Source organism: Gorilla gorilla, chromosome 6 (genome assembly GCF_029281585.2).
Source record: "Gorilla gorilla gorilla isolate KB3781 chromosome 6, NHGRI_mGorGor1-v2.1_pri, whole genome shotgun sequence".
NCBI classification, from domain to species: Eukaryota; Metazoa; Chordata; class Mammalia; order Primates; family Hominidae; genus Gorilla; species Gorilla gorilla.
In genome coordinates, this window is record NC_073230.2 from 43,016,155 (window position 1) to 43,030,056 (window position 13,902).

Sequence of the window (13,902 nt, forward strand, 5' to 3'; positions counted from 1 at the left end):
GGGAGGCCGAGGTGGGCAGATCACCTGAAGTAAAGCGTTTGAGACCAGCCTGGCCAACATGGCGAAACCCCATCTACTAAAAAAATAAATAAAATGAAATAAATTAGCCAGGCGTGGTGGTGTGCACCTATAATCCCAGCTACTTGGGAGGCTGAGGCATGAAAATCACTTGAACCTGGGAGGTGGAGGTTGTGGTAAGCCGAGATCACGCCACTGCACTCCAGCCTGGGGACACAGTGAGACTCTGTCTCAGAAAAAAAAAGAAAAAAGAAAGGGTTAGTGAGGTGACAGGTATTAGAAACATACTGGTTCTAACTTGAGACTTTTTCATTGACACAATAATAAAGATAACTTATGTTTTCCTTATTATATGATTGAACATTGTGTCCATGTACCATGTGAAGTCCTTGTAAATATCATTAGATGTGCACACCCTAAGGCATGAGTGTAGCAGAAAGAGCACAGGTTGGCCGGGCGCAGTGGCTAATGTCTGTAATCCCAGCACTTTGGGAGGCCAACGTGGGTGGATCACAAGGTCAGAAGTTCAAGACTAACCTGGCCAATATGGTGAAATCCCATCTCTACTAAAAAATACAAAAATTAGCTTGGTGTGGTGGTGTGCACCTGTAATCCCAGCTACTCAGGAGGCTGAGGCAGGAGAACCGCTTGAACCCAGGAGGCGGAGGTTGTAGTGAGCTGAGATGGTGCCATTGCACTCCAGCCTGGGTGACAGAGCAAGACTCTGTCTCAAAAAAAAAAGGAAGAAGAAAAAAAGAAAGAAAGAAAGAAAGAAAGAAAGAAAGAAAGAAAGAAAGAAAGAAAGAAAAAGAAAGAAAGAAAGAAAGAGAAAGAGAAAGAAAAAGAAAGAGCACAGATTTTGAAGCTAGACAGAGCTGGATATAAACTCTAACTCTAGCTACCCCACCTACTGTGTAACCTGAACAAGTTCTCTTATCTCTGTGCTTCAGTTTCCTTATCTGTGAAATAAGATAACACAGTACCACAACGGCATACAATTACATAGTAGAATGTCATAATGCTGAAGTGTAAAGATGACCATAGTTTGAAACGGTTTAAAATAGCTTTACCTGTCAACTTGGCTAGGCTGAGCCATGCTTCCCAGAATTCCTTTCTGGTTCAGGTGGGCCTCAAGAGATGTTTTACATGAGATTTGGAGGGTGAAAGTGAAGTGGCAGCCATTTTGATTTGTATGCTCAGGTTATTATAATAGAAAAATCCAAGTAAAAGCCAGTAAACAGATTCTACCCATAAGAATTTAAGCAAACCAAAAGCAGTGTCTCATTCCTGGAGGGACTATAGAGAATTAGTGCCATCATAGGACCCCTGAAAGATCAGAGGTGATTATTCCTACCAATCCCCACTTGACTTGCTGATTTGACCTGTGCGGTAAACAGAATGGCAGTGAATTATCAGAAATTTAATCAGATGGTGACTCCAATTATCAGAAATTTACTTAGATGGTGATGCAATTGCTGTTATTCCAAACATAGTTTCAATTGCTGGAGTAAATCAATACATCCCTTAGCACCTGACATGCTGCTATTGGTCTGGCGAATACTTCTCTGTTCTCTGCCGTTAGTAGACATCACCAAAAGTAATTTGCTTTCAGCTGAGAAGGCCAGCAATTTTCCTTGGCTGTCCTATTGCAGGGATATATCAACTCTCCAGCCCTAGTGTATAGGATGTGGATCACATTTTTCACGCTGCAGAACATTGTTCTGGTCAATTGCATTGATGATGTTATGTTGACTGGATCTGATGAAGAGGAAGAAATGACTTCTAGCCACATTGGTAAGATATCACCAAAAAATCCACAAATAGCATACAAAAAAATCATACAATTATGCTACAAAAAAATCAGAAGCTTTCTATCTTAAAAATTGAAGGATTCAATGGTCTAAGGCATATCAACATATTCCTTCCATGTTGAAGGGGATGTTGCTGTATCTGGCCCCTCCTACCACTAAGAAAGAGGCACAACCCCTGGTGAACCTCTCTGGGTTTGGGAAGCAATATATTCCTCATTCAGGCATGTTATTCCACCCATCTACCTAGTGAGCCACAAAGCTTCCAGTGCTGAGTGGGATCCACAAGAGAGAGAGTTCTGCAATAGGTCCGGGCTGATGTGCAGGCTTCTCATTTGGGACATAAAACCCATAAGAACTGACGCTACTTGAAGGGTCAGTGGCAAATAGGGATTCTGCGTGGAGTGTTTGACATATCTCTCTAGGGTAAATCATAGCGAAGACTCAAAGGATTTGGGGGAAAATCTGTGGTTCTCTGCTGATAACTACTCTCCTTTAGAGAAACAGCTTTTAGATTTCTGCCGGGCCTTAGTAGAGACAAAGTTACCCATGGGCCACCCATCACCATGTGCCTTGAGCTGCATGTCATGTGTTGGGTGCTTTCTAACCCACCAAGCCATAAAGTTGAGAATACGAAGCAGTGCTTCATCATTAAGCGGAAGTGGTATATATGGACCGAGCTCCAGCAGGTGCCTATGCCCTCGCCCTGGCTACACTGGCCCTCAGAAGCCCCGGCCCCCTCCCCTTGCTACACTGCATTTTCTCTCTCTCAACCCATGTGTATGGCCTCATGGGGAGTCCTCTATGATCACTTGACTGATGGGGAAGAAACAGGTTTGTCGGACAGGCAGTTCTGCCTGATATCTAGACACCACCTAGGAGTGGGCGGCAGCACTTCCGCCCCACTTTGAGACAGCTCTGAAAGGCAGTAGTGAAAGGAAATCCTCCTAGTGGGCAGGACTATAAGTACCGTGTCTGTTCATTTTGCCTCGGAGAGATGGCCGGGGGCAGGGGGCGCACCACTCAGTGAGTCCTCTTCAACTCAGGGTGGCTTTCCTGCACATGGCTTCCCACAGCTGATTCTGGAGGTTAGCGCCCCCTAGAGGAGACTCCGGCGTCTCATATTCCCTTTTATCAGACCTGAGGTTGTCAGTGGATTTAATTTTTCCTTAATCAACAGACAAGTTCTGTGCCAACTGCCTCCCGCTTAACATAAAGCCAACTTTTAGCTAAATAAAAACTTCTGAATGCTTTTTGAATACAAATAAGAGATCTATGAAAAATCTAGCCATAGCTTCATATGTCACTGATTCCCAGGGACAGAAGTAGTCAGAGCTTGGACTTTAGATGTCATAGTCCCTCCCTGCTCACCTTCCCAAGGACTACTTCCAAGGATAGCTGCACAGAGGGTCACGGCCCAGGATGGCCCTGAAGCCCATCCCTGAAAGGTCCCCTGGAGGAGACTGCTTTGCTATTTAGAATGTGTCTGAGAAAGCAACCAGGGTTTAGGGATGAGTAAGCACCCCCACCTCTTCATTTGCTCATGGGAAAGATGCACATTTCATGGCATATTTGACACACAAACAGTCCCTGGCACTGGGAATGCAAAACAGAAGAAATATGTCGGGATGGGTGGGAAAAGGGGGTCAGGGAGAAGACTCACCACAGTTCCTCGTTCGACTTAGGCCACACCAATGACTGGTTCTCCTCTTCCTCCAGACAGCCAAGACAAGGGGGGACAGGACTAGGAATCAGAAATGCCCCCTAAAGTTCAGACTCAGCTGGAGGAAGGGTGGTTTATACCCACAGCAGCCCTTTCACAGAGTTTGCAACATTATTGCTAAGGCTTCAGTAATTCACCTATCAAAGGGACAATTTTTGCTATAATTTTTGCCATGTACTACCAATATTATAACACTTTTATTTAAGTAAATGTGTATTAAAAGTTTCTTTATATCCACTGCTTTGCATTTTTAAAATATAAAACATGGGCATATGCAAAAATATAGCCATAAATGACAGATAAGTATAAAATTAAATATAAATTTTAAAATACATTATTAAGTTTGAGAGAGACCTTGTGCCTGCAATCATTCTACACCTGAGAAACGCCCTCTCTTTGCTGAAAAGGGAGATAAGAGAATGCCAGGGAGATGTGAGAAAGGATAGGCACTGACCTGAGGCCTTCTCCTCCACGCAGTCAGAAAGATCACTGTAAAATTTTCTTGCAACATTCAGAGCTAGGGAGAGCTGGATATAAATTTTAGGTCTGCAATTTCCTGTGTAACTTCTTTCTCTGTGCTTCAGTTCCTTTCCTCATCTGGAAAATGAGCTTAACAAAGGACCACAGTGACATATGGAAATGCAGTACAATGTGCATACGATTTTCAAATGCACGCTGAAATGTCAAGTCATCTATTGCTTTGAAATGTTTCAGGAAAAAAAGAGACAGAGATAGAAGTAAATATAGGAAAATGTCAACTGTTCTATCTAGCAGGTACATATAGGGACGTCCACTGTACTAGTCTTTCAGCGTTTCCTTATGTCCCCATGTATGCAACTATGAGAGAAAGGAAGGAGGGAGCTGGATGTGCTAGCCAGTCCCAGGGCAAAGGTATTCTTCCCTGAATCTGTCCAGCCATCTCCCAAGGTCCCGGGGCTCTGTGCTGTTTCCCAGTTGCTGATGTGGGCTCCAGGCTGAACCCTTGGGGTGGCTCTGTGGTGTGTGTGGAGTGTGGCCTTGTGGAGCCATGGCTACAGGATGGTGCTCAGGGTGCCCTCTGTGCAGCGCCCCTTGGATAATGTCCTTAGGAAAGTGAGTAGGGAGGTTGCCATGACCCAACTCAACCTGAGCCTGACCTCGACTTCCTCCCCCTCTTGTGAGAGTCTGGGACATGTGCAGCCATATGTAGACTTTTCATACCTTTTTTTTTTTTTAAGATATATTAATCTGCTGAAATCCAACCTTATGTTAAAAGAGAGACACAGCTAAAAGAAAAACACGTCCCACTGATTCAGGAGAAATGCAAAACCACTGATAATCTCAGCTCTGACAAAAGGGAGGCTGTGGAGCTAGAATCTTCCTTAAAGAGCATTGGCCTTTAGAATGTCAGCAGGAACTTGCAACCTGCCAGAAAACCCTGAGAGCTGAAGAGGGTCAACTTAGTTCCTTAGGAGGACCTGTAGGAAGAGCAGTCCAGGCCCAGAACAAGAGGAGACAGCTGAAGTCAGGGGAAAGGTCCAGTTTCTAGAAGAGGAACTATGAGTCATCCCACAGGAAATAGCTCTTCCAAACAGAGCACTGGTACACAGCTGGTCCCTCACAGCGAGGGGGCCTCCCTAATCTGAAGACAGAGCTCCCCCTCGGAAGTTATGTCTGAGTACAAACACGAGAATACTGGAAATACTATAAAAACCATCCAATTTCTTCCTCTCTCCCACCTAAGCTGCCAGGTTATGCTCACCCCGCTCCTCCTTCCATCCAAGGAACTGTGTGTGATATTTCAAGGCCTCATTTTCCTCCTCCCTCCTTGCCTCTTTCTCTTCCTTTCTCTCCTTCTCCCAGATGCCATGCATGGATCCCACCACTGCCACCACCGTCAAGATCTCACCCAAACTTCACAGCCTGAAAATAGAAATGTGTGCCTGCAAAATTAATTCAGTCTTCAAACAAATCAACGATTGCACTTCCAAAACTATACCAGGAAACTTGGAGCTTTCCTTTGTCTTGCTTAGAAAAAAAATTAATTTTGCCTCTTTCCTTATTAGTTTATGCAGCTGCTGCTGCTTAAGAGATTATATTTTTGCTAGATGAAGCTATAATATTCAGAGATTTCTAAATGATATCATTTACAAAATGATTATATATAATTACTTTTTATTTTGCCCTTTAGAGAGTATAAAAACTGTATTTTAATTTTAATTATGTGTACATTATAACCTCAACAATAACATGAGTAGTATGAGTATCAGCAATAGAAAAAAAAAATTTTTCACTTTAAATGTTGTCTTTGTTTGCCCAAATGCTATATTATAGTTAAAAGGCAAATGTAAAAACTGTTTCATACCTATATAAATATTGATTGGCTTTAAAAAACACTTACATGAATTCTTTTCTTCAAAACATACCTTTCTAATATTCCTCAAAGCAGCTCACTTACACTCAGCATATGTAACAAAACTTATCCATAAAACGAAATTACAAAAGGGAATCTTTGTACCGATCCAGACCAAATAGCCACAATGTATAAAACACATTATCAAAATGAAATTGATTAAGTTGTGAAGCCTTCAGAATGATTTCTAACAGTACTAAATAGTTTATAAATACTTAGTAGATAGTTTACATATCTGTGAAAAGGAGCTAGTAATGGGAACCTCTCATCAAGAGAGTCATTGCATGGTAATTAAATAGAATTGTAAAAACAGATGCTATTTTAAAGCATTTAATCTTATAAAACTTCTTTTAATATTACAAACAAAACAGAAAGAACTAATACATTAATTAAAATCATAAACTTTAGCAACTTTAAGACCTAAAACCAATATTAAATTGAATCAATAAATAATTTTTGATACCTAGACAATTCCTAAGAACAAGATTCAAAAGACTTAATATAATTTTAATTTACCCTTATTTCTTGAGATGGCTACAAATTAACAGCGTATGCAAATGACTTTTATGATTACATACATTTGTTTTGCTATCTTAAATTTGTTGAAATTAGCTAAAATTTTAAAACAATTCAACAGTTTTCTAGTTTTCTTTTGTGTTTGGGGAAAAAAGCAGGTTACTTTGGCTACACATAATAATATAAATGGTTGAGTAGACTAGTGCAATAATTACAGAAAAAAGGACTAGGTATATAAGATAATTGATGTGATTTGATTGTTAAAATCATTACAATGTATTAAGATGATATAGTATAATATATATTATTTTAACATATATCAACAGATCAATTATATTTTAAAGTTATCATTAAAATATTTACATTTATCATTTATTTTTATGTTTATTTACATGCATATACCTAAATACAGCCATGAAGATTTATTTATCTTTCCCTGCAAATTGTTACATAAATAATATATAAAATTAGTAAAATTAGAAGTAGAGGGTTGGGTTCTTCTTTTTTTTTTTTTTTCCAAAAGTGACTGTCATTCTATAAGGTCTGTGCCCCATACAGTATTACTCTTAAGTACAAACTACCTCTACAGAGAAGGCCCAAAATAAACTAGTTAAATTGACTAGTTAATGGGGAATTCATGCTACAGTCAACACTCCTTGTGTCATCAACATATGTACAGTTGGAGAGATGGAATAGTCTGTGATTAGACCGAGAGAAAGGGGCATGATCTAGATCCCTAGAGTAGACCCACTCAGACTTTGACTCATGTTTTCATGGCCTGGGGTTAGTCGCCTGGTCCCCTGGCCTTGGAAAACTAATGAATAGTCATTTTGTCTTTCATAATTGCCTAGAAGCCACTTGACTGATGCATCTTGTACTGAGTCTAAAATGCATAACCATTGTCATGTCAGATCACTCAACAACTCATCTGATAACAAAAGGAATAAGAGGTACTAATTTGTCCAAATACAAAGAATGTTCTCTAGACAGCCTCCCAACAGGCAGAATCTCAGTAATGGTGAAAAAACCTCAATATCATGGATTAATTACCTGTGGTCTAACTTCATCTGCTGTTGGCCAAAAGTGAGAATTACAAGAAAAACATATCCAAAAGCCATCAGCTTGCACTAACAGAGAGACCATGATGTTCTACTGGAGATAAACAGTTTCACAGAACACCGACATCAGATGAATTCAATGTGGGACCATGATAGAGTAGGAAAAAAGTCAAATCCCTCAGAAATTATATCTTAGTACAAACACAAGAATACTGGAATTACTATAAAAACAATCCAATTTCTTCCTCTTTCAGCTCACATGAGTGGCCATTGCCTTTTTGCCAATTACATCTTCAGTTCCATTCCATTTCTCCCACTTCCAGGTAAAATATTAAGTTGTCCATGCATAGATTTAATTTTACTTCCTGACAGTATCCAACCCAGGAGAGTACCCTGCTTCTTCAAACACCCCCCAAAATCACCTAACAGGTTTAAATCCTGAAATGCTTCCTGATTTCCTCATGGTGTGTGGTCTCCTTTGTCGCAGCAAGTAACACAGGCAAATTTGTTCCACTGCAGATGTATTCCTTGGCAGTTTTGATTGACAGGTAATGATACCACCAACAGCTACACTGAGACATTTGATCCAAAAATGACCAAAAGCCAGTGAATACAGAAAAAAAGTGAGAAACAGCAATAATTTTCACATACCAGACATGTGCCAGAAGGTATTTTCACATTTGCCTTTATCTCACACATCAATTCTATGAAAGCGTTCTCATTAGAGTAATTTTATAGCTCAACACATTAAGCTCAGAGAGTATAAAAGGCTTGCTCAAGTTAATTTTCATATCACATCTACATTTGCATATATTGTATAGCATTTTTAGCTATGAAATGCTAAGGCTAAAATTCAATTTTAGGTTTCCCCAGCTCTCAAATCTTTCCCTCTATAACATGATACTTCCAAATACTATTACACTGTTTTAATCAGATTCAAGAACAAATTCTTCTGACTATCTTCATGACAGCTTCAACAAAAATCCAAGAGACCTGTTAAATTTACTGATGGAATTCTGGAGGGTAAGAGTGACAGCTGTTGGTAAGAGGAAATACGGTGCTAAAGAGAAGTGTTTGGGGGTCAGAGGAAATTGAGGAACTATATTGGGAGATGGATAAAGGAAAGAGGAGCAGCCTGGAGCCATGAAAGGAGAACTAAACTTCCTCCTGCATTAGATGATGTATTAAGGATTAAAACTAATGGGTCATGGAAATAGCTGTATTTCTTTTTTTTTTTTTTTTTTTCTTGAGACTGAGTCTTGCTCTATGGCCCAGGCTGGAGTGCAGTGGCATGATGTTGGCTCACTGCAACCTCCACCTCCCAAGTTGAAGTGATTCTCATGCCTCAGCCTCTCAAGTAGCTGGGATTACAGGTGCCTACGACCACACCTGGCTAATTTTTCTATTTTTAGTAGAGACGAGGTGTCACCATGTTGGCCAGGCTGGTCTTTAACTCCTGACATCAGGTGATCCACTTGCCTCGGCCTCCCAAAGTGCTAGGATTACAGGTATGAGCCACCACGTCTGGCCCCTTTCCCATATTTCAATCCAATAATCCTGATTCTGGAAATTTATCCTGAGTAATAACTTAGCAAATAAAATATACATATATATGTAGAAATGTTCATTGTAATATATATTTGCAAAGATTTGGAAATAGCATACACATCCAACAATAAGGAAATAAAATAGCACATTTTATGCTTTATACCATGCAATATTATACAACATAAAAATATAATTGTGAATAATATATGAATAGAAAAATGCTTAATGCCTAAGGTTCAATTACACACAAATCAGAAAACAAATAAGCAGGAAAAAATAAAATATATGTGAGAGTCACACACAAAGCTGCTGGAGAAACCTTCCATCTGCTCTAAGGAGTCATTCCCTACCCTAAAGGGAGACATCAGCCACCTGGACCAGATGCTTAGCTGCCACAAGAGGACACCTGGAACCAGCCCCAAGAACTTTGCCTGAGGGCATCTGAAAGAAAGATCAGCCACTGTGGTCCTTCCCCGAAGTTACCAGGGCTCTGGGAGTTGCCTCTCCAGCTGCTACTGAGAAGGGCCCACACCTTACATGCTCAACTGCTAAATAATCTACAGCTTTCCTTTGATGGCCCTCCTTCTTCAAAGGAAGGACCAATTCCATCATACCACACATCCCATTTGCTTCAGTCCTCAGCATAATCAGAGATGTGCTTACCCCACACTGATCTGATCTGTAGTGCCCCAATAGGACCAAATCTCCTACTCTCTTCATCCTCCCAAATTAACCACCTCTCATCAGCAAAATCACTTTTAATCTCCACCCATACCATAAAAGTTATTTTTTTTTGAGAGGTCTCCTTCTGGTTGCCCAGGCTGGAGTGCAGTGATGTGATCTTGGCTGACTGCAACCTCTGCCTCCCATATCCAAGCAATTCTCCTGCCTAGCCTCCCAAGTAGCTGGGATTACAGGCGTGCACCACCATTCCTGGCAAATTTTTGTATTTTTAGTAGAGATGGGGTTTCACCATGTTGGCCAGGCTGGTCTCAAACTCCTGAGCTCAGGTGATACACCTGCCTTGGCCTCCCAAAGTGCTGGGATTACAGGTGTGTGCCACCACGTCCAGCTAGTTTTTGCATTTTTAGTAGAGACAGGGTTCCACCATGTTGGCCAGGCTGGTCTCAAACTCCTGACCTCAGGTGATCTGCCCATCTCAAGATCCCAAAGTGCTGGGATTACAGGCATGAGCCACTACTCCCAGCCTGTTTTCCCTTTTTTCTTCTGACTGAAACTTGGCTGGCACTGGAGGACATGCTTTACCTGAGCTCCCTTAAAAGATGCACTCTCTGATTTCCATTATGACCCTGCAAGCAAGTGGCAGTGACGCAGGATTTTTTTCAGTGCTGCTTGGCCAGCTGGATATATCCACAGCTGGCAAAACACATACCTGAGCCTCACTCAGCCCTGGGCTCACAACAGGAGGCACCCTGGCCACTCGACGAGCCAGGCCACACCTGGCTTGTACTCTAGCTGGACCCCGTGTTCACCACAGGATCCACACTCAGCCCACAGCTGGGCCAGGCTGGGGGTGCCTTGACCTGCCTCCTCCCTGTGCGCTGGCATCCCAACAAGGGGAATGTGGTGGCACTTGAAAAGGGATGCCAGTGACCCTGAAGCCCCAAAGGGGATGTTGTAGCCTTTTTCATGCCCACATTCGGTGGGTCTCAAGTTCTTGTTCCATGTCCAAGAAGAATAAGGTTATGCTACAGCCAAAGGGTGAGCACAGCAGAGAGTTTTACTGAGTGACAGCTCTCAGCAGAGAGCGGACCCAGAGAAGGCAGCCCCCTACCTGAAGTTGGGTAGCTCCCCTGACCTGAAGGCAGGCAGTCCCCACCAAGTGTGGCTGAGTCCAGGACTTTTCTGGGCTCAGAATCGGGGAGTGCATGCTGATTGGTTTATGAGTATGCAAGAAAGGCTGAAACAAAAGCACCACTCAAAGGTAGGTAAGAAACACAGTGCAAGAAACCACTTAGGGAAGAGTAGGTATATGTAAAATAGGTGGAAGGTGGGGATTAATCAGAGGAAAGCATGCCAAACGAAAAGAGAGGTTCTCAATTTGGCCCATGGATTTATCCAAGACTTGTAGCGTGGTTTTCAGGCTTTGAACTGTCTTTGGTTTGAAGGGGGGTTTCATTGGGGACCCGCCCCATCTGCCTAGGCATTTGACTGCCTCCTGCCACTATCAGCAAAGTGAGGTGGACCTCACCTGAAGGGCACTGGAGTTGAGGAAATCAAGCATCTGGAGCAACAGGTTATTGGACTCATAACTTGAGGGCACAGTGAGTTGCCCAAAGTTCTACATGAACAACCATGTAGAGAAAGCCAGTGATCCAAGTACTAAATGCACCGATTCAAGATGGGGGGTGTGGGGCATTGGAAGGTGTTGAGTAGATGGCTGCAGTGGATGAGAGAAAAGGCTTGATTTTTTAGTCTGAGGTTTTGAAGGTGAAATAGCTTGGAAGTGGCATTGAGGAGCAAGTTGATCTCCATGTCTTGAGGTCCCTAGGTTGTTGAAGACAAAGCAGTCAACATATGTGAGTGCAAGGTGGATGCTCACATCTCACTCCCACTAAATCGATGAACTGGTCTGCATTTGTACTCTATATTCCATTTTCACGGCCTAACAAATATCCCTGAACAAACCAAAGATAATCCTTCCCCTTGCAGTCTGCACCTCATTCTCTCTTGACTTCTCATTGTTAAGTAAAATCTTCTGCCATTATTCCCTCTCCTTCTGGCATCATCCATTTCTCCCACAGAGAAGAACATTCCCATGAGCCTACAAACATATTGTTTTTAAATCTTTCCTAAATTCCAAGAACAGATATATATTTTATTCCATTTATCTGTTCCCTTCAACACAAATTCCTCAAGAGATTTGTCACCATCTCCTCTTCCTCTTTAACCACTGTAATCATGATTCTGTCCCCACTGCACCAAGAAAGCAGCTCTTATCAAACATATGGTCAAAGTTAATATCAATTTCTTGTCCCCATCTCACTGATTGCAGCTGACACTTTTTTTTTTTTTTTGAGATGTTTGAGACAGAGTCTCACTCTGTTGCCCAGGCTGGAGTGCAGCGGCACGATCTTGGCTCACTGAAACCTCTGCCTCCCAGGTTCAAGCGATTCTCCCACCTCAGCCTCCCAAGTAGCTGGGATTACAAGCACACACCACCACACCTGGTTAATTTTTGTATTTTTAGTAGAGATGGGGTTTCACTACGTTGGCCAGGCTGGTCTCAAACTCCTGACCTCAAGTGATCCACCTACCTAGCACCTCCCAAAGTGCTGGGACTACAGGTGTAAGCCACCCCGCCCGGGTGACATTTTTAGAATATTTCTTCCTTAGGTTTCTTTGATAGCAAACTCACTAGATATTTTGTCTCACCAGTTGTTCATTTTCTCTCCTTCGCTAGACTCTGCTCCTCTCCCAGAACTTTAAATTATTACATGCCCCAGTTCTTGGTCTTCATTTATCTATCTCCTCTCTCTCTCTCTAAGAAATCTCACCCATTCTCACTGCTTTAGAAACTATCTGTACTCTGGCTCCGAAATCTATATCTCCAACCTAATCCCTCCTGATTTCCAGGCTTGTACATCCAACTGTTGACTCCGCATCTCCACTTGTCTAATAGACATCTCGCGCTTAAAAGAAATCTTGATCCACCCTTCCCCACTCTAACCTATTCCATCCTGTCTTCCCCACCTAAGGAAATGAGGCCACCACCCACTCAGTTGCTCAGCCTGAAAACCTCCAAGTCATCCTTGTTTCCCTTCTTCCCCTCATAGCCCATGTCCATCAACAAACACTATCAGCTCTCGCCCCACAATACATGTCACAAGTGTGACCCCTTCTTACCACCTCCACTTCTCACACTCAGCCCAGCCACCCTTGGATGCCACCTGCAGCACTGCAATGGCCTCTGGACGTGTCTCCCTATCTTCATTCTGGCCCCCCAGTACCCTCCCACTGTGCATTTATCATCTTGTCACAGCTAGAGTGAGCTTTACAAATAGAAAATATATATGTATAATATTGCATTTATGAAAAGATGTTCAATCTCAGCAAGCAACTAAACATTTTGAAATTAAAATAACATATTGCTCAATGTAGTGCTTGGCACAAAGTGACTTCTCAATGAATATTTATTGTATACATGAAAAACAATTTTTCATTTACGAATTGGCAAAACTTTTTAAGTATAAATGTACAGTATTAGCAAGGGCTCAGAGAAATGGCACTCTTCACACTTCTGGAGAGACCGTGTGTTTTTTTTCAGGAAATTTGCCTCAAAAGTCTCAGAAATGCCCATATATTTTGAGCAATTACTTTCATATCTAAATTTTCAATTTAAGAATTTGACTAAGGATGTGCACAAAGTTGTAACTACTGCATCTTTGATGTAACCAGATGAAACCTTTAGAAACCAGTTGGTGCCTTGGTGTGTCCATTTGCTTGGTTTGTCTGTCACTCTAGATGGGTTGAGGGTTAATAAAAAGGATTTTTGTCATGTGACACAGAAATGTTTTCCAGGCCTTTGTCCTAAGAGAGGTCAGTGTTTCACAACCCTGACTTGAGTTCACTAGTCTGGGGTGGGGCCTAGGAAGGATATTTTTAAAGTTCCTTACAGAGTTCTCAAAGTAGTCTACTGAGAAGCATTGACCTGGATTTTCCTCACCCACAGCAAGAAGGGTTGTTCCTCACACTGCAGTTTTCTGAGAGGAGCCCCCCAGTGACCTTGCCTGCGATGGGCATGGCTGTGTGGGAACGGAAGGGGCTACATCCTAAGCCCCCCTGACTTGACAGGAGCAACCAAGAATCCTGGGCCAG